Here is a 27379-nt window from a genome sequence, read left to right on the forward strand (position 1 = left end):
ACACTGTTTTAAGCATGGGTGCAGATACCAAAGGTCTCCCCAGATATCCATTCTCTAAATTGGTCCCATCTGTTTCCTTCTGACAGGGACATTTTTAATACTTTGGGAATAACAGATCAAGCACTGGCTATAGAGCTGCCAAATATCGTCTGGTCTGGACACCCCAACCTTTCAACTTTGTGATTGAGACACTCTCAAAGGCCAAGACCCAGAATTGCTTTCTACGGCAATTTCCCGAACCCAGTGAGGACACAGAGGAGTTAAGAGAAAGCCACATCATTAGGCAGTGAACACGTCCTCCTTTAGAACTCTCCAGAACAGCATGCTCTAAAATGCCAACGCCCTGGAGCTACGCTCTATCCATCCCAGTGAAGAACACCATGATTTGGGTCCTGACTAGCTCTTTCGACAATCCAAGAGTTCTCCTCCCTCTTCGACCTCCCTGCCAGGTTCCGGCTCTGTTTCGAGTCTCTTAATTAGCCTTACGAAAACAGGACTCGCTATAGATTACATCATAATCGCAGATCTGTCACACATATTGGCATGCAACAGCCCAGAAAGCTCAGAGGCTGATAAATACAAATATGATTATTCCAGCTGGCTATTGTTCATTCATCAACTTTGATACCTGGCATACGTTCTGGTTGTCTCATCTGTCAGGTTTCTCTCTCCAGCTGTCCTAGAGGAAATCAGTCAGGGGCATTTGAGCACTTGCTACATGTAGAGCTCTGTACTAAGCACTTGGGAGCATCCCCCTCTAGACTGTGAGCTCGTTGTGGGCAGGGAATGTGTCTGATGTCATATTATACTCTCTCAAGTGCTTAGTTAAGTGCTTTGTACACAGTAAGTGCTCCGTACTGCCCTCGTGCACTGAAGTAAATTACAGTTAGGGGAGCCACCAGAGTGTAAAGATAAATATATAGATAAGCATAGTGAGGGGTGGGAGAGGTGCCTACCCTAGTGCTTAGAGGGTGAGGACTCAGATATATAGGTGATACACTAGGGAGGAAAAATGCATTGAGGAGATGAGAGAGTCTTTCCTAGCTAACCTAACTGCTCCTCTCTCTCGACTCTCCCATCTCTAACCCGTGACTTTTCTCCCTACCTCTTCAGCTTCCCTAAAACTACATCCCTCCCCTATTTCAAAGCTCGAAGACGATATGTTCTCCCATCAGTCAACTTAGCACGCATGTTTATCTGCCTCTTCGCCTGTGTATTTTGCCTTTTTTCATTCTTTACGTGGATAGATTTGTCAATTTAGCTGTCGTTGAGTACAGGTGAGAATGATGATAGTACTGAGGAGAAAAAAAGAACGTAGTTTTTTTATTATTAATAATGGTATTTGTTAAACTCTTACTATGGATCAAGCACTGTACTAAGTGATGGGATAGATAAAAGGTAATCAAGTCAGAGTATCTGTTCCACATAGAACTCACAGTCTAAAAAGGAAGAGGGAGAGCATGTATTTTAGCCCTGTTTTACAAGTGAGGAAACCAAGGCCCAAGGAAGTTAAGTGACTTTCCCAAGGTCTCGCGCAGCAGGCCAGTGGAAGAAAGGAGATTAGAACGCACATTCTCTGACTCTCAGGCCTGTGTTCTTTCCTCTAGGCCATGCTGCTTTAATTTTAGGGATAATATACATTTAAGACAGGGTATCCTTCAAGGGGACACAGGGAGTCTGGGAGAACCAGTACAGTAAAAGCAATAGCAAAGAACATGAGGCAGGGTTACTTGTAAATGGTTAAATCCTATAAATGAGTTACTTGTGGTTTCCCGTCTATTGTATATGTAATGAGTTAGCTTCAGCTGCCGGACATACTTTACCGACTTGATCTAAATCCAGTTCACTCCCTAATTCTTCCATCATGTACTCCTTCCATGCACTCAAACACCTTGTTCTCTTTTCCCAAAATGAACTCTGCCTCCTCCCCCGAACCCGAACACCAAGGTCGCTAGCATCTCCTTCCCCTCTTCCAAATCCTATTACAATTTCTCCTTTTCCAAACAGCACTCGCCAAGTGGAAGGGAGGGGGCCCAAGCTCAGATCTCAGCAGTCAAGAAGTTTTTCACCACCCAGCACGCACACACATGCATACACACACCCCCACACACCCAGCACACAAACTAAGTTTTGCATTTAGGACAGGCGTGTATTTATTAAGTCAGTGGATTTGGACCATCCTTTAATCAAAGTCAATCAGTGGACTTTGCTGGGCACTAAGTATTGGCTGTCGCGTCAGCAGCAGCTACATGAGTCTGTGGCTTTTCAAAAGAGGACAGTAGGCCTCTCAATCCTGCATTAAACCTCATCCCCACCAGCTGCAGTGCCTGATTCTGCACTAGTGATGGGTGTGGGCTTCTAATTGGCCACACCAGGAAAGGAGATGGAGGCCTTGCCCCATTAAGGGGTATAAGGGATGCTCACTTCACACCTGGCTTGGTGGTGCAATCACTTCCACTTGCCGTGGGCCAAAGCAAACAGCGAGGCCCCAATTCCCGCACCGATGCCATACTGGGAACACCATTTCATTAGGCTAAGTTTGGAAATAGGGATGCCCAGGGCAGTGCCTCTCACCTGTGCATTGGGCGGCCCTCCTTTTCTACATCCCGAAACCACCTACTCCCACCACCTCTCCCACCACCACTATGAGGCATCGCCTGAAGGTCCCGCTCTGTTCTCCAGAGAGGGCCCCCACCGAGGGCCTGAATAACCAGTATCTCCCTCTAAACTCTAAGCTCAATGTGGGCAGGGAACGCGTCTAACAGCTCTGCTATATCTTGCTCTCCCAAGTACTTAGTACGGGGCTCTGTATGCAGAAAGCGCTCATTAAATAAAATTAACTGATTGACTATCGCCCCTGCATCAGTCCAATGGCCCTGTTGGAGAGGATCTGAGTCATCCTGGTGCTGGGAAGACCCTAGATTGGAAAGGGGAGATGGGGTAGTATGTGCAAAGTGTGTTGCCCCTTCACCAAATACGGAAGTCCATTCTCTGTGCTCCACAGTCACCAGCCCTTATTGGCTCTTGCTTACTTCCATTCAGGCACTATGCAAGCGAAAAGGCAAACTGTTTCACTGTGCCTTTCAAAAGGGAAACTGTATAATACCAATATTTATTAAATGCTTACTACAGGCCAAGCGCTGAGAGTAGGAGCAAGTTCGTCCCTGTCTCCTAAGGGGCTCTCGGTCTAATAATAGCGATATTTGTTATGTGCTTTATTGGGTGCTCAAGACTAGGGTTGGATGCAATACAGTCAGTCAGATCAAGCACAGTCACTGTCCCACACAGGGCTTTCCATTTAAAAGGGAGGGAGAAATAGTGTATTATCCCCAGATAACTCGGAAACAGGAAACTCGAGCCCCAACAGCTTTAAAAGTTAAATTTTGAAAGTTCATTTCTGCCATTGGTCCAGAGGAAAGAACAAATCTCCGGGAATGTAGAGGCCTGAGTTCTAGCTCTGGTTCTGCCAGAGAGTTAACTAGTGTCCAATGAGTGGACGGGCCCAGCACGGATCCCCCCCAAATACCCAGCCAAAATGGGGAGCAAAGACTGGAGCGGTTACCAAGGCAACCACCCATGCCACATTGACACTGGGCTATAGCCCCCTACCTGTCAGTGGACCCAACCCATCATAGACCTCCGCAGGCATTGTGCAGGCACTGTGCCCCTGCCTGCTCTCTTGTTCATTGCTCTCTGTACCCCAGCAGAAACTCGGCAGGCAGGGACTAGAGAGCGCCAACTGCATCCTGGACAGCCACCTGTGCGATCATCGATTCCTCCATGCTGTTCCTGAACCGTTCCTGACGGGAGAGACTCGGTCACCGTCTGGGGCAGCCTGGGCAAGGCGAAATTCGCAGAACTCTGAGCACAAATCCAATTAGCGTCAATGATATTGAGTCAATGGGCACATATTTACTATTCTATTTATTTTATTTTGTTAATACGTTTTGTTTTGTTGTCTATCTCCCCCTTCTAGACTGTGAGCCCGCTGTTGGGTAGGGACCATCTCTATATGTTGCCAACCTGTACTTCCCAAGTGCTTAGTACAGTGCTCCGCACACAGTAAGTGCTCAATAAATACGATTGAATGAATGACACTGAAAGCCGAGTCTCTGCCAGCTCAATAAAACCACCTCAGAAAGCTTTTCAATGCTCTCTCTGCCCTTGGCCCCCCTAAGAACCAGGCTAAAACACAAACCATACCCGGTGGCCGGTCACGCTGTAAGGAGCTGATGAGCGGAGGGCACGGGAGAAAGATTTTCCAAACTCTTGAAACCTGGGATCCAAATTTTCAGCTTCCGGCATCCTTTGAAACCAAGCTAGCTCTTCAATTGTTTTATTTCTTTCTTTCTTCCTCTCTCACTGGATTTGGTTCGTTCGGGCTGGGGGTTCGGATTACTTTTTGTCTGGAGCAAGGACAAGCGCGGCACTGCCTGGATAAAGAAATGTTATCCGGGTGTAGTATCCAAAATAGAAACGTTGCTGTAAAAGTAATTAGACCAGAGTTTAAAAGGATCAGCTGCTCATTAAGGGTTTTCCTCAAAGGCTTTTACAGGCTTAAAGCTTGAATCTAATCTCCAGTGTCAGCTGTGGAGGGAGTTTGGCTTTCCGGGTGTGGAAAAAAAAAACCCGAGGCTTTAGCTTTATAAGTCGTTGCAAAGCCCCAAATACAGACTGCCCACTTCATTTTCTTCCCCTCTAGAAATTTAGCTCCAATCAGAGATCAGAGTCAACCTTTCAGCTTGGAACACCCTTGAGAAAGACCCATAGCAAAAATCTTTGGTGCAATGGACGAATTTCTAGCAGCTTATCTGACCGCTGATAGCAATAGTGTTAGTTGTGGTATTTATGAGGCACTTATTGCGTGACAGTCACTGTGGTACATACAGTACAATCAGTTCAGATACAGATATACTGGGCTCCTGTTCTAAGGGGAAGGGAGAACAGATATTAAAGCCCCATTTTACAGATGAGGAAACTGAGGCACAGAGAAGTTAAATGACTTACCTGAGATCACACAGCAGGCAAGTGTCAGAGTCAGGATTAGAATCTAGGTCTCATGACTCTCCAATCTGTGCTCTTCCCACTGGGAATGGATATAGCTCATTAGATCACTATGAAATCACTCATCGTCTGGTGGAAACAGGGCTTCCTTGGGCTAGATTTCAAGGTGAGCAAGGAAAGGACCTCAGAGTCCTCCTGGAGAAATGCCCAAGGGTGCCTCTGCAAGGAATCCCGATTCCCAGGAGCTCTACCTCTGGAAGCACTATATACGGGCTTGGCACCCCAGGGAATGTCAGCTTTTTGGGGTGCAGGGAGTCAGAACCCCTCCATCCTGGAACATTTTTCCTCTGTCTCACCTCTAGCCACTTCACCAGTGGCTTCACCAAATTTCAGCAATTTCTCCCCCTTTAGTCTGTAAACTCTTTGTGGGCAGGGAGCAGGTCTACTAAATCTGTCGTATTGTACAAGAGCTAAGTACAGTGCTCTGCACATGGCAAGAGTAAGCACTAAATAAATACGATTGATTGATTGAAGCCTTTTCCAGCTCAGAAACCTCCCAGCAAGCACTGTGACCTGGCACCATCGTATTTATTTATTGAGCACTTACTATGTGCAGAACACTGTACTAAGCACTTGGAAAGTACAATACCGCAATAAAGAGAGATAATCCCTGCCCCAAGGGATTTACTGTCTAGAGGAGGGGAGACAAACATCAAAACAAGTAAACAGGCATCAATATAAATAAGTAGAATTATAGATCTGTACATATATGCATGAAGTGCTGTGTGACGGGGAAGCGGGGTGGGGGGGGAAGAGCAAAGGGAGTGAGTCAAGGTGACACAGAAGGGAGGGGGAGCTAAGGAAGAGGGGACTTGGTCTGCTCTCAGTTTACATTCTGCCATAGCCACTTTGAATTAAAGATGTCCCATTTTACCTAGAGAAACTGTAGTTTAAACTTTCTTCCATGAGTAGCTTGAAATTGAAGATTTTTCTTCCGGTCTCTCTTTATGACGGTAAGATCAATCTTCAGAGGATGTTCCATAGTTCTTCTCTTGGTATTTCTCACTAAGACATCAATCATATTCATCGAGTGCTTACAATGCACAGAGACCATACTAAGCGCTTGGGAGAGTATAAAAAACAGAGTTGGTAGACACGTTCCCTGCCCACAATGAGGTGACAGTCTAGAGGGGGAAACAGACTTAAATATAAATACATAAATTTTAGATATGTACATAAGTGCTGTAGGGCTGAAGGAGTGGTGAATAAAGGATACAAATCCAAATGCAAGGGCAAGAAACAGAAGAACAAAAACCAAATAGTTGTGCTGAGCTACAATGCCTTCTAAATGGCATAGGTGAAGAGTCTGTCCTAATTTGCAAAAATCTCTAAAAATTCTCCATTAAAGTGATCTTTCATTTGCTCAAGCTCAATAAATCAATTAATAATATTTGAGGGCACTGTGAAGAGCACCGTTCTAAGCACTAGGAAGAGGACAGTAGAGCTGGTAGGCAGGCACTTAACCTAGTGGGAGAGGCAGACACTAAAATAAATTTCAAATAGTAGGAAGCAACAGAGTTTGCATTGTACCTAAGTGCAATGTAACATTATTTTGAAAAGGTCTACTCTGGAATCACAGCATGATTATTAACTTATTTTTAGGAACTTAGCACAGTGTTTGGCACACAGTAAGCAGCTAACAAATACTATAATTATTTCTTCCTCTTCTTATTTAACCACTGGTCAGCCCTACATCCACCATCCTCTTGGTGTTCCTGTCACCCATCAAGGAATTTATTCATTTTTGGGTCCCCTGCACTGCCTCCTACTGAGTCTAACATCTGCCATTAGTGTTGCTGGGAGTCTAAAAATTGCCCCTGTGTTTCATGGAATGGAGGATGGGAGGAGGTGAACTTTGGCAGGGATGGATGGGCCACCAAGCTTCCTGTGCCCTAGGGCCCCCCACCAGACCCTTAATCTGGTCTTAGTTTCAACTGATCACTTTATAGCCCCAGAGGAATGATAATGATTAACTCACCTACTCTGTCATTGGTAAAGACGTTAACTGTGATAGGAAATTCCGATAGAGATTTTAGAATCAACCTTCAAATGTAACCAGCAAAGTTTGAGGGGCTTCAGGTAAAATAGTAAATCTGGGCAAGAGCCAATAATTGCCTATCAAGATAAAAATCTCCGAGTTTGTAATGGTTATACAATCATTATTATTAAATTGTATTCTCCCCTTGGGGAAGAATGTCTATGTATTCACACCCTGAGTAGGGGAGAAGGGGGAGGGTTTCTGAAGCATGAATGGAGTGGTGATTTCTGGGGCGGTTACTACTATTTCTACTAGTATTAATAGCAATACCTTTATCCTATACAGGGGCCCCAGAAATGAATGAACAGCCCTTGTCAAACAGGGAATAACCGAACTCTATCCTTCATTAGTAGAACTGAGAGGCAGCCTGGTATCTTGGATAAAACCCAAAAGACCAGAGTTCTGTTTCCTACTGACTTCTGACTTACCTGTTAAAGAGGGAGGTTGATAATAGTTGCTGCCAGGGTTTCTGTGAGGATTGATAAGATAATGTGCATAAAGCTCTTTGAATTCCTCAGAGAAAGGTGCTATATAAACATGGTTTTATTACAGTGTACCTTAGAGATTTACAAAGACCCTTAGATAACAAAGTTTCTGCCTGTCAGTCATAAGGAAAAAGCTTCAGGGTGATTCAACCATTAAACCTTTATCAGTATTTAATCTCAGTATTCATCAAATGATCCTGCAGGCGGACTCATTTTGTGACCACCAATTACTCCACAGGGGGCTAACCACAAAAATTAAGGCCTTGCCTACATGGAAAATGGGTATTCCAGTCTTCAGAGAGAGAGAGAGAGAGAGAGAGAGAGAGAGAGAGAGAGAGAGAGAGAGAGAGAGAGAGAGAGAGAGAGAGAGAGAGAGAGAGAGAGAGAGAGAGAGAGAGAGAGAGAGAGAGAGAGAGAGAGCTACTCCAGTTTGGAGTAATCACATGTGCTACTGGAAGGATCCACACAGCTCCCCTGAATGAAGTGTTTACTCTGAGCTAAGTACTAAGCAAATCAGACCAGCCCCCGTCTCACCTGGCCTCACAGTCTAAGGGGCCAGGAGAACAAGTATCATCTCCCCATTTTACAGAGGCAGGAGCTGAGGCCCAGAGGTTAAATGACTCGTTGCAGGTCACCTGCAGGACAGAGTCTGGGCTGAGACTAGAATCAGAGTTGCCTTCACACTGTCAACCCCCCACACCCCAAATGGAGTGAAGAATTTGTTTGTACCACCTAAATCCCCAACTCAGGACAGTTCCTGATCAGGGGAAGCCCTCTGTGGGCTATAGCCTGGGAAGATAGAGTGAGGAGGACTGAATTCAGACCACCCAGCCCATGTTCTTACGATCTTCCAAAAACCCCAGTCTCCTGATTTTTTAAGGTGAGGGAGAGAGAGAGCAAGAAAAATCTGTAGCTTCTCTCTCTCCAGTATCTTTTGTAAAAAAATAGAATTGAAGCTGTTATCCTTTTCTATTGAAAAAAGCTTTCCATGGAAACCAGATGAGAGTAAAAAACTCAATCACAAGTCCTCTATTAAAATCTGCTTCTATTCATGTTGTGCGCGCACAAAGCCCCCAGCTAGATGATGGTAATACAAGTGCTCCTACAGAGCCACCTACTTTCCCTTTTATTAGCTGGCAAGACAATCGACAAGCCTTGTGCAGCCGCAAATGTGCAGTAGGATGTGCGAAGAAGACAGAAGCACCGCTGAAAATTCAGCAACTGTCAGAGAGCTGCAGAGATCTTGGGCTCGCTCTTTAGGGCCCTTGGGTGTCTAATGGTGTGGGGAAAGCTTACCAGAAAAGTTTAACGAAAGAAAGTCCAGACCTAGCCGACCCTTTACCAAAGGAAGCTAAGAGCTCTGCTGTCAAGGTATTGAAATCCCTCCTGCAAAGCCTGGATCCCTTCTACAGTCTTAAAGGACAGAGCCTTGTTCACTGCTGATGCCTGTAATTGGTTTGTAGGAAAAGAGCATGAGAAATACTACATACCATATCCAGAGGGTCTTTTTTCTAAACATGACAGAGGCATGATTTGGAGGAAGGCTACAGCATTGTGAGATGCAACATGATCTATTGGAAAGATTATGGGCTTGGGAGACGGAGGCCCTGGGTCAAATCCTGGCTCCTCCACTTGCCTGCTTTGTGACCCTGAGGAAGTCACTTAACTGCTCTGTGCCTCGGTTCCCTCAACTGTGATATGGGGATTAAACCCTACTCCCTTGTACTTAGACTGTGAGCCCTGGGTGAGACAGGGGCTGTGTCCAATCCACTTATCTTGCATCCGACCCCCACGCTTAGAAGAGTGCTTAGCACAATAGTAAGTGCTTAACAAGTACCATAGTAATAATAAAAATGAATTGGGAAAGAAGAAGCAAGCCCATGTTTTAGCCCAAAATATTTTGGAGGTTCAAGTGAAACTTGGGGTTCCCTGTTTGGTTTCTGTTTCCTCACCTCTGATCTTCCAGAATTCAATGGATGAGGAACTGGGTGTGTCCCCAGCCCCTGGCAAAGGGCTCCATGAGACACTTCTGGACTGAGAAAGTGTGGGGGAATTCAGCTTTAAGGCAGTCAACTTTCTCAACCACTTCTTCTCCCTCCTCTTCCATTACAATCCAGCCTGTACACTCTGTTCCTCTAATTCTAACCCACTTACTGGGCCTAGATCTAATTTGTCTCACCAGTGGCCCCCTTTCTCCCTCCCTCCCTCTTTGTACCCAAAGGACCATCGCTGTCCCCATCATCAAAGCCTTTCTGAAAGCTTATCTCTGCTGGGAAGCCATCCCTGACTAAACTCTCATCTCCCCTTCACTCTCCTTCCTCCTTTCTGCATCACCTGTGCACTTGAGTCCTCACACTCTAAACACTTAGATACTCACTCCAATTCCAACCCCACAGCATTTCTGTATATATTCTTATACTCTGTTGCTTTTTCAATCTGTAATTTATTTTACTGCCTATCTCCCCAACTAGCAGATAAGCTCCTTGAAGGCGGAGACATGACCGTTAACTCTGTTGTACTCTCTCAAGAACTTAGTATGGTGTTCTACACACAGTAAACACTCAATAAATACCACTGATTGACAGGTACACTATGAATTCAAGATTATACCCACTCCATTCTAAGCAGAAATTTCACTTGGTATATTGTTCCTTGGCAAAAAGGGAAGACATAAGATTTCACAGGGCAGAATTGTGTTAATTTTGGGATTTAATGAACCCGAAACTTTGAAATATTCAAGGGCTGAAACAGGTGAAAGATGGGAATTAGTTGGGGAAGGTCTGTTTTTTTTTTGTTTTTCTGGTTTTTTGATGACATTTATTAAGTGCTTACTATGTGCAAAGTACTGTTCTAAGCACTGAGGGGGATAAACGGTAATGAGGTTGTCCCACGTGGGGCTCACAGTCTTCATCCCCATTTTACAGATGAGGTAACTGAGGCCCAGAGAAGTGAAGTGACTTACCCAAAGTCACACAGCTGACAAGTGGCGGAGCCGGGATGACGCCGGGATGACTCCTCTGTTGGAGGGGGTAGGATTTTAGAAGAACTATGAACGTGAGGAAAGATGTGATGTGTTGAAACTTGGCCTCCGGGGAAGCATTCCAGGCCAAAAGTTAGGGGCTGGGAGAATTGAGAAGAAGAATAAGCTAGATTCAAAGATGAGCTTGGGAGGAATTAAAAGAGCAAGCTGAGGAATCAAAGGTAAAGAGAGCTGATGCATAGGATGGAAAGAGTTGATGGTGAATCTTTAAACCAACTTTGAGGAGTCTTTCCTTGATCTGAAGGGAAATAGGAAGCCAAGAGAGGTTTTTGAGGAGGGAGGTGAGAAGGTTGGAATTGAATGACTGAATGACAATATCCAAATTTCCTGGTAACAAATGTGATTGTCTCCTTTGCTCTATTGTCAGCTTCTTGAGGGCAGGGTTCGTGTCTGCTTACTCTGGCATACGCTCCGAAACACTTAGTCCAGTGTTCAATCAGAACCATTGGTTGACTGTCCGGATGTTATAGAAAGATTGAACACAGAGAGGTAGTGGGATTCCCAAGAGGGTAAATTGAATCAGGAACCCCGAATTTAAGCATGTCTCCTTGGTTATTCCTGTCAGTCCCCAAGATCAGGGATTCGAAGGTTCTGTAAGGTCTGTGTATCGAAGCTGCCCACATGGCACAGCATGACGTTGCTGAGGGGGGCTTGGGGAAGGAACTGTCCTTGACAGTTCATTGGTCACTCTCACGGGACCAGTGGTTGTATGACTATTCCTGAGCGGAAACACTTTTCCTGTCATCACCACAGCTGGAATTTCAACAGGAGTTTGACTTGGCACCCTTGTGAGCGGCAAAAAGAAAATGGTGTCATAAAAGGCATCGACTCGCCTCCCACACGCTTCAGCTGCCCCAGCGCACATCACTTCTTCCTCCTCTGAAGGGAAAGGTCAGTTTGTGAAGCTTTTGCCAATTTTTTTTTGTTTTTAAAAAGTATTTCCTTCAGAGAGGGGCGGGGTGGGGGAGAGGAAAGGAAATAAGGACAGAAATGACATAAATAAGATCTCGCATAGTATCTCTAAAATATGGCTTCATTTTATCATGGCACATTTTAAAATAATTTTTCAACTATGCAGAACAAATTGAATGAATGGTCCTATTCTTTGTTAACATTCTTTGGTAATTTTTTTTTAATGTTTTTTTCGAATGTGATTGCACTTTTAATTAACGGAATATGGATTCTGATGGGCTCTTTACCTAGCACTTGCACAAACATTGCAATAATCTGGATTAACACTCTGCATTTTGTATCCATGCCGCTCTGAGAAAAAAATTCAGGGTCAATATTACCACACATCAAACCTTTTGACTTGACTAGACGATAATAATAATTATGGTATTTGTTCAATGTTTACTATGAGCCAAGCACTGAACCAAGCACAAGGGAAGATACAGGATAACCAGGTTGGTTACAGTCCCTGAACCACATGGGATTGGCAGGCTAAGAAGAAGTAAGTAGAATTTAATCCCCATTTACAGATGAGGAAACTAAGGCACAAAGAAGTTAAGTGCCTTGCCCAAGGTTACAAAACAGACAAGTTACGGAGCAGGGATTAGAACCCAGGTCCGTGCTCTTTCCATTAAGCCATGTTGCTTCCCTGAATAAGCAGGCAGAAGCCATCGTGAAAGGAAAACTAGCAACCATCTGGAAAGGGGGATGGTCACAGCTAAAATTCCCTTCCTCTGCACTAGGAAGTGACCTCTTGCCTGCTAAGAGAGGGAGGATTACTTCTTTTCTGGGATCAGTAATTCATGTCTTAATTTCCTGCTACACCTTAGCATCATCCTTGCTGATGGCTAGAAGAGTTTTATTAGTTTATCTCCAAGAAATTTTCAGTCTTCTCCTCTAGATTGTAAACTTTTTGAGGGCAGGGATCATGTCTACAAGCTCTATTATACTCTTCCAAGAGTTCTGCACACAGTAGGTGTTCAATAAATACTACTGATGGATTGATTGTGATGTACAGTACTCAGGGCTTGGGAAGTACAAAAAAACAAAGTGACAACTTTCCCTGCCTGTGAGGAGCTTACCGTCGAATGGGGTGGGAAATACAAAAATCTTTACAACTAGAGTGGTGAAAATAAATAAACTGAACAAGTGTAAGGTTTTCCAAGGATTTTTTTTTTCCCCTAGGGTAACTAGGACTTTATCTTAAAGACCAGGGCACAATTTCCCCAAATCCACATCAAGCATTCTGAGGAAAAGCTAGTTCTTTTAACCAGGACCACAGGAGAGAGGTTCTGCCTAATATTTCCTTGCCCACAGAACCCAACATAAAATTAAGGTAGAAAAAGTCAACTTCCTGCTTCGCCGGAGGTGGGCAGGGGGAGGGAATCCACCTGGATAATCTCCCCTCTGATATTTCTTACTGGGTGGCGGTGGGCAAGTCATTCCACGTCTTTCTGGGCCTTTACTTTTTAGTCACCAAATCTCCTGCCTCCCAACAGTGGATGATGGAATTACTGCTCTCCAGCACCGCATTTTTGAAGTGAAGAGCTACTCTCATGCTAGGATTACATTTTCAATATGTTGTCCTCATTCAAAGAGTGGAAGGAGTGGTCAGTGTTGCCACCTTATCAGAGGACCATTTGTGTTCCAAGCTCACCTCTTCCTGACAAAATGGCTTCTATAATTAGTTGATGGAACAAATGGTCCTCTCTCCTCTTTTTTTGTTTGTTTATTTGTTTTCTTGACTCGGGTCAAGAGGACATCTATTTCTGGATTCTGACTCCCTTTGGCACTACCTAAAAAAACTGTTGAGCGTCTTCCTTATCAGTGACTTGGTTTCCTCATTGAGTGCTCCGTGACCCTCATGTGACAAAACAGACACAGTCTCTGGGGCCGGGTCTGAGCAGAAGGCAGTTTCAGAACTCGGTCACAACTTTTCCGGTTAAGATATGGGTGGCTTCTACCACCCAGATACAGCTGAGCTCTTGAGCTTCAGTTTCACATCTCCGTCGCCAGTACCCACAAAAAGCCTCCCCGTAAACGTTTTCAGCACATCAGTTTGGTCTCCCCCAGCTTCTAACACGTGCTATTCATTAAGCACCCACTGGCTGCCGTGAAGACATGTCAATCTACGCATTCCGTCCCACACCAGTCTACCCAATTCTCATTGTTTCTGCCCTTTCCTCATGAAACTAGAATTGGAGAGAAGTCGGTTGAATATACCTCCATGCCCTTGTAGGGGATCACATTTAATCAGTATTTATTGAGCAATTACCACGTTCAGAGCACTGTACTAAGCACTTGGGAGATGACAACACACCATGTTCCCCCCACACAAGGAGCTCACAGTCTAGAGGGGAGGACAGACATTAATATAAATAAATTACAAATATATACTGCATATATATAATTTAATGTAATTTAATATAATGTAATTTATATATATATATGGGGCTAAGGGAGGGGTGATATCAAGTGATGCAGAAGGGAGAGGGAGTATCAAGCATTCAGTCAATTGTATTGAGTGCTTACTATGTGCAGAGCACTGTACTAAGCACTTGGGAAAGTACAGTACAACGGAATTAGCAGACAAGTGTTCCCTGCCCATAATGAGCTTACAGTCTAGAGGGGAGTAGGGAAGGCCACTTGGAAGAGACGTGACTTTAATAAGGCTTTGAAGGTTCGGAGAGGTGGGGAGAGATTTAAATCATCCCAGACACGAAACCTGCAATTTCAAAACATCTCCCGGGAAAATAGACAATGGTGCTTTTGTTGTGGGCACTGAACCAGTTAGCACTTCTGTATTCACCTGCCAATGGGGAGACGTTTACAAGACCTGTGGTACATGAATGGAGGGTGGACCCATGCCCAGTTGGAATTGGGCAAGGTTTCACGGGATCTCAGATCGGATCGCATTCACAGTGGGCATGGGGAAGGGAGGATGGAATGGGGCCAGAGCAACAGAAGACGAGCCTGGGAATTGGATGAGTTTTTCCACATAAATTCTGTAATTATTGGATTTTATATCTGTTCTTTAAAATTGGGGAAGGGTGGCGGGTGGGGCGGAGAAACTATAGGAAAAAATGGAGAGAGGGAATCCTTCTGAACACAATTTCTCTTTTCTGAAATCTCTCCTGAGCTGAGATATAATGCTTTTGGAGCACAAAGATACCCTGCAACTATGTGTTTAGGGAATTATTTTAACAAAACTCATTAAGATAACAAGCAGTGTGGCCTAATGGAATTGGCGACCAGGTGATCCCTCTGTCGCTTGCTGTATGACCTTGGACAAGTCACTTAACTGCTCTATACCTAAGAAAATGGGTTTTCAATACTTGCTCTCCCTCCCGCTTAGGCTGTGAACCCCATGTGGAGAAAGGACCATGTTTGATCTGATTGTGTCGTATCTATCCCAGAATGGTAATTTCCAACCTGGTCTAGCCAGCTAAAGTCCTTCAGTAATAATGATAATAATAACCATGATATTTGTTAAATACCTACTATGTGTCAAGAACTGTACTAAGTGCTGGGATAGAGTCAATATAATTAGCTTGGACACAATCCCTTACAAACACAGAGCTCACAGTCAAAGTAGGAAGGAGCCCAGATATTTAATCCTCATTTTAGAGCTGAGGGAACTGAGGTACAGAGAAGTTAAGTGACTTGTCCAAGGTCACACAGCAGGCAAGTAAAGGAGCCGGGATTAAAACCCAGGTCCTCTGGTTCCCCAACCTAGGTTCTTTCTACTAGGCCACGCGGTTTTCTTTTCAGTGAAAGGATTTAGGTGAAGTAGTCTGTTCTCGCATTGGACCCAAAGGCATGCAGCCCTCTGAAATACCATTGCAAGTCTGTTGTGGGAATCTTAATTCCCACCCATCAAAATATTATCTCAAAAACACCTCTCACCTACTTCCTAAAAGCACCTTCCCTAGACAGACAGACAGACACACACACACATACTCCGAGAGTCACAGTGGTGGTTGTTTTATATTCTTCTTCTCTTCAAAACCCCCCAAACCACTACTTCTCAAGAGTCACTTGTTTGGGCCATAAAAGTGACTCAAGAAAAACTACTCTTTGATAGTGAACTTCTCAGTTCTCTCTGTGGCTTTCCAAACTGCCCTGGTTCAGTAGCCAAATCCAGTCTGTTCAACTGCTTTTGCCTGGAGACAGGTTCTCTATTAAAGTCCAGTGGGGATTTCCCGAACAGGGAGCAGGAGGGCAGTTACACGGATGCAGGTCCTATCCAATTAGGAGAGCTGCATGGCAGGAGGGTCTGAACCCAGAAAAGTAACCACGATGGAGAGGATGAGGCCAAATTGTCTCTTTTGCCCAGATTAGATGATCAGTCGGTCAGTTGTATTTACTCAGTGCAATCTGAAAATAACAATAATTGTGAACTTACAAAGGATTCATTCATTCAGTCATATCTGTTGAGCACTTACTGTGTGCAGAGCAATGTACTATGCTCTTGGGAGAGGACAGTACAACAATGAAGAGGCACATTCCCTACCCACAACGAGCTCACAGTCTAGAAGAAGCGCCTGGCACTTGCTGTGTGCCATACAATGTACTAAGCGGTGGGCTTGGAATCAGGAGACCAGGGTTCAAGTCCCAGCCCTGCGCCTATCCTGCTGCACATCACCTTGGCCAAGTCACTTAACCACCCTGGGCCTCACCTTCCTCATCTGTAAAGTGGCGATGATAATACCGATCTTTTCCTACCTTGTAGGGAGGTGGGAGGTTGTGGGGCTCGAAATGAGATAAAGCACTTTGGAAAATAAAAGCGTGATAATAAGATTCAAGGTAGAGCATTCTCTACTAATGGATTTCTTCTAATAGTCAGCCCGCCCTCATGACTCACTGCTACCATTTCTACTTACGAAACAGATTAGAATCGAGATCTGTTAGTAATAACTATATTAAGGTTTTTATACCTTTATGTGTCAGTCAGATCTGATATGTCTCCTCCACGGAGGAGTTTGTGTGAACCTCTTTTACCGGGGTGGCTCTTCTACAGAAGAGTAAATGGAAATACGGTGTTTGGGAAGTGGGTAACCAACAATGAAGAGAACAGAAAAATCAGAGTGGAAGAGCAAATTGCCCGATTTCTCATGACCATGTGAGCAATTCTAGGAAATAAGTGGGTCGAAGGCCTGTCGACCTATATGCTACCTATTCTCAATGCATTTGATTATAGACGGATGTCAAAATGCTTTAAAGGTGATGTATATAGTCAAACTGTCCAAATGAAAATCTGCTGAAATCCAAGGATTCTTCATTCTCTTAGGAGAACACTAATTCCTGTTGGGGTTTTGGTGGGCTCTAAACCTCCTTCAGACCCTTTCCCTACAATTACCATAATAACTATAATTATTTTTATTGTTACTGTTTAGTATTATGTAGTAGTAGTAGTAATACTGGTAGTAGTAAATGATGGTATTTGTTACATGCTTAATATGAGCCAAGCACTGTACTTAGTACTGGTATAGATACAAGATAGTGGTAGTAGTAGCAGTAATAAACTGTGTGACCTAGCAGAAAGAGCATAGTCCTGGACTGGACTGTAATCCCAAATCCACCACTTGCCTGCTATGTGACCTTGGGTAAGTCACTTAACTTTTCTGTGCATCAGATTCCTCATCTGAAAAAAGGGGATTCAATACCTGTTCTCCCTCCCATTTAGACTGTGGGCCGCATGTGGGACAGAGCCTGTGTTCAACCTGATTTTCTTGTTAGGCGCTTAGTATGGTGCTTGGCACAGAGTAGGCGCCTAACAAATACCATCAGCATCATCCTTATTGTTATTATTAGTGGTATTGCTTCTCTTTTCAGCCCCAAATAAAGGAAGAGCCGGCAGTTAAAAATTTGTGGATGTCAGTCAGATAGTGAAGAAAAATCCACAGTAAGAACTGGCAAAATCCTCCAATGCAATTGCTGCATTTTCATTTGATGTCCTATTTACCTAGCAGTGACAACTCTCTTAACTGCACACTTTTCACCAGGTTATAGGTTTTATGGGTGTGTGATAATGACATTTGACAGTCATCCAGTAGAAGTAGTAGTAGCGGCGGCATTTACTCTCATTTCTTCTCACTAGAAACATATTTCCCAGTTGCGTGAATCCTACTAAAAGAGGAAAGTTCCCTTCTATCTCTCGCCACCCCTCTTCAAACCAGATTTCCCTTTGAAATATTTAAACCTGTTCAAATCCCATTAAGGAATGTAGATTACGGCGGATATTTGAGTTTGCATTAAACAGTGCATCAGTGCAGTCAACCAATGGGGCAGTTAAATGCTCTCCACCATGCTAAGCTTCTCTTGGTGAGTAAATCCTTGATTAGGTTGGAGGTAGACTGAAGATGGACATACACACCACACGCACACGTGCGCACACATTGAGCTACAAAACCGCTAAAGGGGTAGAGCATCTGGAAACATGGAGCTTCGGCTGTGTATCTCCCATTAGCACTAATGATGGCATTGCTAACACGATTCGCCATAAACTTCATTTAGAACAGTCTCACACTTACAAGGGCCTCAGAAGGGTGCCATCCATCCACCGCAAAACTATCTCTCTCCCTTCTCTCCGCCATTAATCTTTTTTTTTTTCCCATGAATACTGAATCCCGTTAGAATACAGTCTGGTTAATTCTCATTATTATCGTTAATATTAATGAAAACGGTGGGCTAATGAGGAGAAAATGTGTTTCAACACAGAGGGGTCCATTCCGCTGTTGAAGAACGGGGATTTGGTGTACAAATCTCATTAGCATTAATGTGGCTTTCTGCCTGCTTAAAGCCCCGCATATAGAGATGAGATCTTGCTTTGCCTGGACACCTAATGTTTTCTTCTCATTAGCTGGGCATTTTCAAGAACGTTCTAAACAGCAGCACAAATTAGGCAGATTGTGAGGCTGAAGAGCACAGGCAATTCAGAAAGCGGTCCTATTGACAGCAGGTACGGCAATAAACAGATACCACTGATTAGAGAAAGTGTTGAAGCCTGGTTTGAAGTATAAAAAGTCACCCAAATGCATTTATTACTTGACTGCTTTCCAAACTTCCTGTGTAGCCACCTCCCGACATGGAGGTCAAAAAATCTCAGGCAAAATACTCATCAGATACACGGAGGTAAGCGTGTCCAGGAGTCGACACTTTACACATCTTCAGGAAAGGGATCAAAAATAAAACGGGAGGCAAATCTTTGCCACAGCGCGGTAAATCAATTTTGACTCGTAGATTAAAAACCCACTGATGGAAAGGCGAGAAGCGCATCAACAACCCTTTGCGGCGATAATAATGATGGTATTTATTATGTATTATGGGCCAAGCACCATGCTAACGGCTGGGGTAGGTATAAGATCATCAAATCAGACACAGTCCCTGGATCATACAGAGCACACAGTCAAGTCAGGAGGGAGGGCAGGTATCTTATCCTGATTTGACAGATGAGGAAGCTGAGGCACAGAGAGGTTAAGTGACTTGCCCAAAGTCACAGAGCAGCCAAGCCACAGGGCTGGAAATGGAACCAGAGTCCCCAGTTCTATACTCGTGCCACTAGGCAAAGCTGTCTCTCATGATTAGAACAAAATGGAGGCCAGAAAAGCCAGAGATAGATATAAATCAATCAATTGTATTTATTGAGCGCTTACTGTGTGCAGAGCACTGTACTAAGCACTTGGGAAGTACAAGTTGGCAACATATAAATCAATCAAGAGAAGTCCCATGACTGGGATGCTAAAACTGAAGAATGCCAAGGATAAGCAAGCCACCAGACTGAGGACCGTCATGCCTCACTGAAAAGAACAGATGGAGCCGTCCTCATTAACCGTGCAAAATGGAAAAGCCCCCAGATAGAAATAATAATAATAATTGTGGTATTTGTTAAGCACTTGCTATATGCCAAGCGCTGCACTACTTGCCGGGGTAGATACAAGATAATCAAATCCCACATGGGGCTCAGAGTTTAAGTAAGAGGGAGAACAGAGATTGAGTCCCCATTTGGCATCTGAGGGAACTGAGGCACAGAGAAGTTGTGACTTCCCCAAGGTCACACAGCAGGTGGAGCCAGAATTAGGATCCAGGTAATGTGGACTTCCAGGCCCACACTCTTTCCATTAGGTGACATTGCTTCCCAGATCAAATGACATTCCCGCAGAAATCAAGAGAAGAGATCCAGAGAGAAGCCGTGTGGCTGGAAAGAGCATGGACTTGGGAACCAGGGGACCTGGGTTCCAATCCCGGCTCTGCTATTTGCCCATTGTGTGCCCCTGGACAAGTCATCTGACTTCTCTGGACTTCAGTTTCCTCACCTCTAAAATGGGGAGTAAATGGCTGTTCTCCCTCCGATTTAGACTGAGCCTGGTGTGGGACAGGAGACGGCATCTGATCCGATTATCCTATAATCTAGTACAGCGCTTGGCACATTGTAAGCACTAAACTACGACGTGGGGCTAACGTGGTCTGCCTCAGTGGAGGGGGAATCGAAATGATAGGAAACCAGCTGACGGTGCTAACCATGACTATCCCTGGTGCTTGAAACACTTCAGCTGAGAAATTACACATCATCTATATGTTCCTTGAATTGGGCGGGGCGGGGGAGTGTGTGTGTGTGTGTGTTCTGACTGATCAACCACATACGTGCAAACACACCCTCATCTATCAAACTGCACTGGAAAGAAAGGAAGATAGGAAGGTTCAAGTGATTCATCGCAGTGAGTGACAGCAACCTTTTAATGAAGGTTTTCTTAGGTACTTAGGGTTCCCCTACCCTCATAACAGTGAATCTATAGAATTGACCTAGTTGGGAAATTAAAGTAGAATCCCCGTCCTCCTGGCCTTGCGGTTCGGGGTCTGGAGAGGGCCGTCCGGGTGGGGAGATTTCATCCCTGAGTCTGCCATCCACGATCCCTCCCTCACGGCGGCTATTGGGATGGTCAGGGCTGGGCTGCAGCTTCTGCCGCCCAGCAGCTCTGTTCAGACTCGGTGCGCCATCGCCAAGCTTTAGCCTTGACATCCGTCCCAGTTCTAATTCTGACACGAGGCCGGTCTCTCTTCTACCGTGGTCTTCCCAAGGGCATGGGCCTGAGATTCAGAGGACTTGGGTTCTGTGAGCCCATCGTTGGGTAGGAACTGTCTTTGTATGTTGCCGATCTGTACTGCCCAAGCGCTTAGTACAGTGTGCTGCACACAGTAAGTGCTCAGTAAATATGATTGAATGAATCAGCCTGGTTCTGCCAATTGCTTGCTGTATGACTTTGGGCAAGGAATTTAACTTCTCTGTGCTTCAGGTCCCTTAACTGTAAAGTCGGGATTAAATACCTGTTCTTCCTCCTACTCAGACTGTGAATCCCATGTGGGACAGGGACTGTATCCAACCCAATTAACTTGTGCCTACCCCAGCATTTAGAACTGTGTTTGACACGATAAGTGCTTAACAAATACCATAAAAAATAATTACAATAATAGTAACTGCCACTTGTCTACAGTTTGACCTTGGATAAGTCACTTAACTTCTCTGTGTCTGAGTCAACTGATCTATATAGTGGGGTTAAGACTGTGAGGCCCACGTGTGACATGGACTGCATTCAACCTGACAAGCTTGTGTCTCCTCGAGTGCTTAGTATAGTGCCTGGCACAAAATGCTGAAGAAATACCATTAAAAAGATCCAACAAAGCTGGGGCATTTGTTAAGCACTTACTGAGCGCCAAGCCCTGTATTAATCGCTGGGGTAGATGCAACGCAAGCTAGTCAGATTGGACCCCATCTCCGTCCCACACAGGGCTCACAGGGGAAGGGGAAACAGGTATTTAATCCCCATTTTACTGATGAAGGAAACTGAGGCCCAGAGAAATTAAGTTATTTGCCCAAGGTCACGTACCAGGCTAATAGCAGAGCAGCGGATGGAACCCAGGTCCTCTGACTGTCAGGCCGGTGTTCTTTCTACTACATCCACCGCAGCGTAGCTGGCCATAGCCACAGTCACCACGGTTTCCAGTTTCCATAGCCACCGCTGTTACCTCCAACTCCATCCTGCCTGAGAAAATGCTGCCAGAGACATGGTGGGGGAAGGGAAAGGCACTGGGGCTGGGGTAGGGGCAAGGGAACAAGTGGAAAGGCCCAAGACCAGGAGTCAAAGCATCTGGGTTCGAATCCTAACTCCACTACTTGCCTGCTGGGTGACTTGGGGCTAGTCACTTAACCTCTCTGAGCCTCCATTTCCTCAACTGGAAAATGGGGATTCACTGCCGATTCTCCCTCCTCCTTAGTCTGTGAGTCCCGTGTGGGGCAGGAACTGGGTCTTATATCTATCCCAGTGTTCAGGACAGTGCTTGACACACAGTAGGTACTTAAGAAATACCACAGTTATTTTCATTAGAAATAAGGGTACAAATTTCATTGGAGGATCAGAACCAGGAAACAATAGACCAGCACTACAAAGTTTCAGGTGGCATTGCCCAAACTACTTCCAGGCAGTCCATCAATAAATGCTGTTTATTGAGTGCTTACTGTAGAGAGAGCACTGTTCTGAGCATTTGGAATAGTACGATAGAGTCGGTAGCTTCCTGGGCTAGGGTGTTTGGCAGAATGGCCATGGGGGCCAGTGGCTGCTGAAAAGCCTTCTGCCTTCTCAGAGTCTTCAATTCTCAGCTCTCTCAACCCCTTTGATAAAGGAGGGGGCCAGCGTTTTCCTTTATCCTTCGCGCACTCATGACGCATTTAATTTTAATGAATGTTTTCCTTTCCCTTTGTGCCTTTTGGAAGCTCCCTCTCATTCACGGCTTGGGCTTTTCTAATCTTCCTCCTCCGAGCCTTCAGTATTCCTGCAGCTATTTCCTTGGCAATCAAAGCTTTCCCTTTTTGGGTATTTCCCATTTTGTATCAGCCAGTGGTACAGGTCTTTGTTTTGTTTTGTATTTGTTAAATTGCCAGACACTGTTCTAGGGTCTGGGGGAGATATAAGGTATCAGGTTGGACACAGTCCATGTCCCAAATGGGGCTTGCAGTCTTAATCTCCATTTTATAGATGAGGTAACTGAAGCCCAGAGAAGTGAAGTGACTTGCCCAAGGGTATACAGCAGACAAATGACAGAGCTAGGATTAGAACCCAGGTCCTCCTAACTCTCAGGCCCATGCTCTATCCACTAGGCCATGCCACTTACCCTGTGGTAGTAATAATAATAATGATGATGGCATTCACTAAACACTTACTATGTGCACAGCACTGTTGTAAGTGCTCAGGAAGTTACAAGGTGATCAGGTTGTCCACAGGGGGCTCACAGTCTTAATCCTCTTTTTACAGATGAGGGAACTGAGGCACAGAGAAGTTAAGTGACCTGCCCAAAGTCACACAGCTGACAATCGGCAGAGCCGGGATTTGAACTCATGACCTCTGACTCCGATGCCCATGCTGTTTCCATTGGGCCACGCTGCTTCTTGTACTTACTGACAGGGCAGGGCTGTGCCTAGGTGATGGTGGAAATAGTAATAACTGTGGTCTTTGTTAAGTGAGTCTAGAGACCCGGGTTCTAATCCAGACAAGTCACTTCACTTTTCTGGGCCTCAGTTTCTTCATCTGTAAAATGGTGATTGAATATCTGATCTTCCTCCCCTTTAGACTGTGAGTCCTAAGTGGGATGGGGACCGTGACCAGTCTGCTTATATTGCACTCGCCCCAGCACTTGCGCAGTGCTCGGCACATATTAAGGGCTTAACAAGGACCACAATTATTACTATTCCCACCATCACCTTGGCCCGGTGCTGCCAGTAGTACTCACTGATTCCCCAGAGGGACCTCGGGATCATATTAAGAGTAGGCCACTGTGCCTAGACTCATTTACCTTGTTCTCTCCCCTCAATGTATCAGCCCAATTTTACCTGTCAGTCCAGTGCCTCGGCGCCTAGTACAGTACCTGGAACATAGGAAGTACTTAACAAGTACCATTTAAAAAAAAACAAAACCTGAGGAGAGTTCGGATTGACAGGCGTGAAGGAGGAGGAAGGCAAATCGATGAAATACTATGAGTCAGTACCTTGCTCACCTCCTCTCCTCCTGTCTCCTTCCCTCCCACTCTCTCTGCTCCTACTCAGCTTCCAGTGGGGGCAATATTTGCTACAGGAATCCAGGATCTGACCATCCCGACAAGATCAGAAGGGGATTAGAAATGTGAAAGATGCAAGGGACTGGCCGAAAGGAAAAAAGAGGAAGGAAAGGAGTCAGAAGAGACAATCTCATAGTCTTTCAGGTTAGAAGTGGTGGGAAAGCACTGAATAGAACAGCTTCCTGGATGTGGGAAATCATTTCCAATTGAATTTTTTTTCCAAGGAGAGATGCTGTTGGCAGTGAGTGAACAGGGCTTTGGGGAGGAATTTAGAAAACCATTTGCTGTTTATGCAATTGAGCTCCACTCTCCTTTGCCAAGAAGGCCTCTCTCTGAACACAGTGGGATTGAAAGACCAGGAAGCACGAAGGCCTGTCACAAACCCGCTTCCAACCCCTTAATAATCTGGGCCCGACCACCAGAGCCCAGTAACACTTGGGGCTGGATAATCTCACCGACCAGCCTGGGAAAGAATGACGAACGGAGAATTCTGTGGGAGAGACGGTGAGGGTTGAAATGGACAGGGACCAAGTGGAGAAACCCGTAACAGGTTCTGCAAAGTGGGGCTAAAAATCCCTTGAAGTGGGAGAGGCATATTTTGGCCAGAGGGCTTCTACTGGGAACAAAATCCCGTTCTTCCAATAGATATTGGGCAATTCATTTGCATGAAAGAGATCAACCTTTGGTATCAGTTGGGCTAAAGTCTCAGCTCACCCTGGCCTTTGGCCACCCAAACCACTTGTCGCTCAGCCCCTGCTGCCTCTCCCAGGCTCAGGGAGGTCAGATCGGGGCAGGACAGGGATGGAAGACTTCCAAGGAATACCAAAGGGTTGGCCGGGATTCAGTTCACAGGCTCACAGCTTTTCTCCCAAGTTTCTAAGGGCCTCAAAGTCCTTCTGACATCCTACTCTCTCTTGGAGGCAGATCCCCTGGCTCATTTTCTGCTCTCTAGCTCCTTCCCACCACCGCACCACCACCTGTACCACTCTAGGACATATCGATTTACACATCCTACTCTTCAAGCACTTATTTATTCACTGATGCATCTTCCCCTCTCTTTTTTTTCCCTATGTGGAATTTATTCTGGATCTGTCTCACTTCCCCAGTAGATGCTCCTTGAGGGCAGGGGGTGTCTCTTTTGCCTTCAACAGACTCTCCCGAGTGCGGAAAATGGTTCCTAACCCAAACCAGCCACAGAGTAACCAACTTGTTCTTTAGCTTAATCAAAAAACCACAACATACTTTCAAATCCTGATTCTGCGCCCAAAAGACCTTAGGGTTTTTGCAGCGTTTATTTCCCATTTAGTTCCTCTGTTTTCTTGCATCCAAACAGCTGAAGGAGCAGGAGAGGAGAAGACTCAGGCACACTGCCCCTCTCCGCCGAACCCAAGTGTCCTAATACACTGGGGTTCCACCCTTAGAGGACTTCAAGTTAAGGAAAACCTACCTCGTAGCCCCCTATTTCAAGTCTTTTCAGTCACCTTAAAAGAAAAGCACCGGAACAGTGATTTACTAAGATTCAAAACATAACAACAAAGAATATGAATGGGCATCTTTTACTTCTGAAGCCAGATTATAAATTTAGGAAATATATGAATTATTATTATCATTATGGACTTTTTTTTTCTTTTGGGCCCAAATGCACTGTGGTAGTTTGGAATTGCAAATCCTTCCATTTCTAAACTCTCTGGTGTCTTATTCTGGATCATGTGTTCAAGCTAATTATAGCCCCTTACTCTCATTAGCAAGCCTAAATTCTTCAGAGGGGGAGCACTCCTGGAATAAGATTTCTTGGAATTGTCCCCTATCCTATGAGAAGAGACCCCATGGTATTGGACAGTTTGTCTGTTCTGTACTTCTAGAATATGCAGCTATGTGCAGTATGGCGTTAAATACTCAACAGATATCAGCTTCCAAGTTCAATAGCAAAAACACAACCAGCTCCTCAACTGGCCCAGAGAAACTCTATGTTCAGAAAGGCAGGGAAGGTTAGAATAATAATAATGACGATAATGATGGTATTTGTTAAGCGCTTACTATGTGCCAAGCACTGTCTTAAGCACTGGGGTAGATACAAGGTAATCAGGTTGTCCCACGTGGGGCTCACAGTCTCCATTCGCATTTTACAGATGAGGTAACTGAGGCTCAGAGAAGTTAAGTGACTTGCCCACAGTCACACAGGAGATAAGTGGTGGAACCAGGATTAGAAAGGCTGTTGCTTTGGTTTGGGGTTGGCTACCCTGCTCACTCATCACAAGTCCTAGAGTCCTAGCTGGACTGACCAGTCAACCATTCAACAGCCTTTACTGGGTGCCAGCTCTGTGCAGAACACTGTACCAAGTGCTTGGAAAGCAGTGTGGCCTAGTGGATACAGAACTGGCCCTGGGAGCCCGAGGATCTGGGTTCTACTCCCAGCTCCATCAGTTCCCTGCTATGAGACCTTGGGCAAGTCACTTAACTTCTCTAGGCCTCAGTTTCCTCGACTGCAAAATGGGGATTTGTTACCTGCTCTCTCCCTCCAACTTAAACTGTGAACCCCATGTGGGACAGGGACTGTGTCGGACCTGATTGCTCTATTACTCTATTAATTTATTTATTTATTTACTTGTATATATCTATTCTATTTATTTTATATTGTTAATATGTTTTGTTTTGTTGTCTCCCCCTTCTAGACTGTGAGCCCACTGTTGGGTAGGGACCGTCTCTATATGTTGCCAACATGTACTTCCCAAGCGCTTAGTACAGTACTCTGCACACAGTAAGCGCTCAGTAACTATGATTAACTATTCCAAAGCTTAGAATAGTGCTTAACACATAATGAACACTAAACGAATCCCACAAAAAAAGATAATTCCCTAGAGTTGGTAGACATGATCTCTGCCCTCAAGAGCTTGCAGCCTACCTTTTGCTGATAAGCAATTAATGCTGCCTCTCCCACACAAGAACATTAGGCCAAAATATGCAGCAGCTTAAGACAAATAAGTGATCACGTGAAGAAATGACTGGATTCGTCATATGTGTAACATTTAACACATGTCAGTTGTATTTATCGAGCACCTGCTCTGGGCAGAATGCTGTATCGAGCTCTTGAAAGGTGTATCTTCTGTTTTCAAAACTGATGCTACTGAAGGTGAGAGCCTATTCATGAAGGCAAGTGTAGCTGAAAAGACTGGAAACAAGATTGATCAATTTCCATTCTGCACCTTAGTGGAAAGAGCCTGGCCCTGAGAGTCAGGAGACCTGGGTTCTAATCCCAGCTACTTAGCAACTCTGGGACTCAGTTTCCTCCATGGAAAAATGGGGATAAGATACCTGATACTTCTAATATTGTGGGACAGGAACTGTGTTGGATCTGATTCTATTGTGTCGCACTCAGCCCAAGCTTGCTACTTAGTGAGCACGGAACAAATACCGTAGCAAGAATAACTGATCAGTCACATTCACGTAGTCATGTCGGACAATTATTTACACTGTCAAAATTAGACACGGGCCCTGCCCCAAAGGAGCTTATAATCTAACAAGAGAGAGTGGAAAAATGACCATAAAAACATTCCTGTAAAAATGAAACTGTAGCAGGGGAGTGAACCGGACCGTGAATTGGGCGAAGGGTAAAGTCAAGGAACACTTCCTGGAAGAGGTGTTTTTTGCAATGTTGTTGTTTTGCTGTGACTAAAAGGAGGGGAGAGATGTGCTGGA

At 44.9% G+C, this 27379-nt stretch overlaps 1 long non-coding RNA gene across 1 annotated transcript in view; it reads left to right on the forward strand.

The window, feature by feature from the left end:
• The window catches only part of LOC119941207, a 45171-nt gene extending 21340 nt beyond the window's left edge, over positions 1–23831 (forward strand). The window contains exons 3-4 of the long non-coding RNA XR_005455196.1: positions 11381–11518; positions 23673–23831. This is a non-coding gene — a long non-coding RNA (uncharacterized LOC119941207). The remainder of the gene's footprint in view (positions 1–11380; positions 11519–23672) is intronic.
• Positions 23832–27379: the final 3548 nt, after the last annotated feature.

Source organism: Tachyglossus aculeatus, chromosome 20, assembly GCF_015852505.1.
Source record: "Tachyglossus aculeatus isolate mTacAcu1 chromosome 20, mTacAcu1.pri, whole genome shotgun sequence".
In the NCBI taxonomy this organism is placed as follows: Eukaryota; Metazoa; Chordata; class Mammalia; order Monotremata; family Tachyglossidae; genus Tachyglossus; species Tachyglossus aculeatus.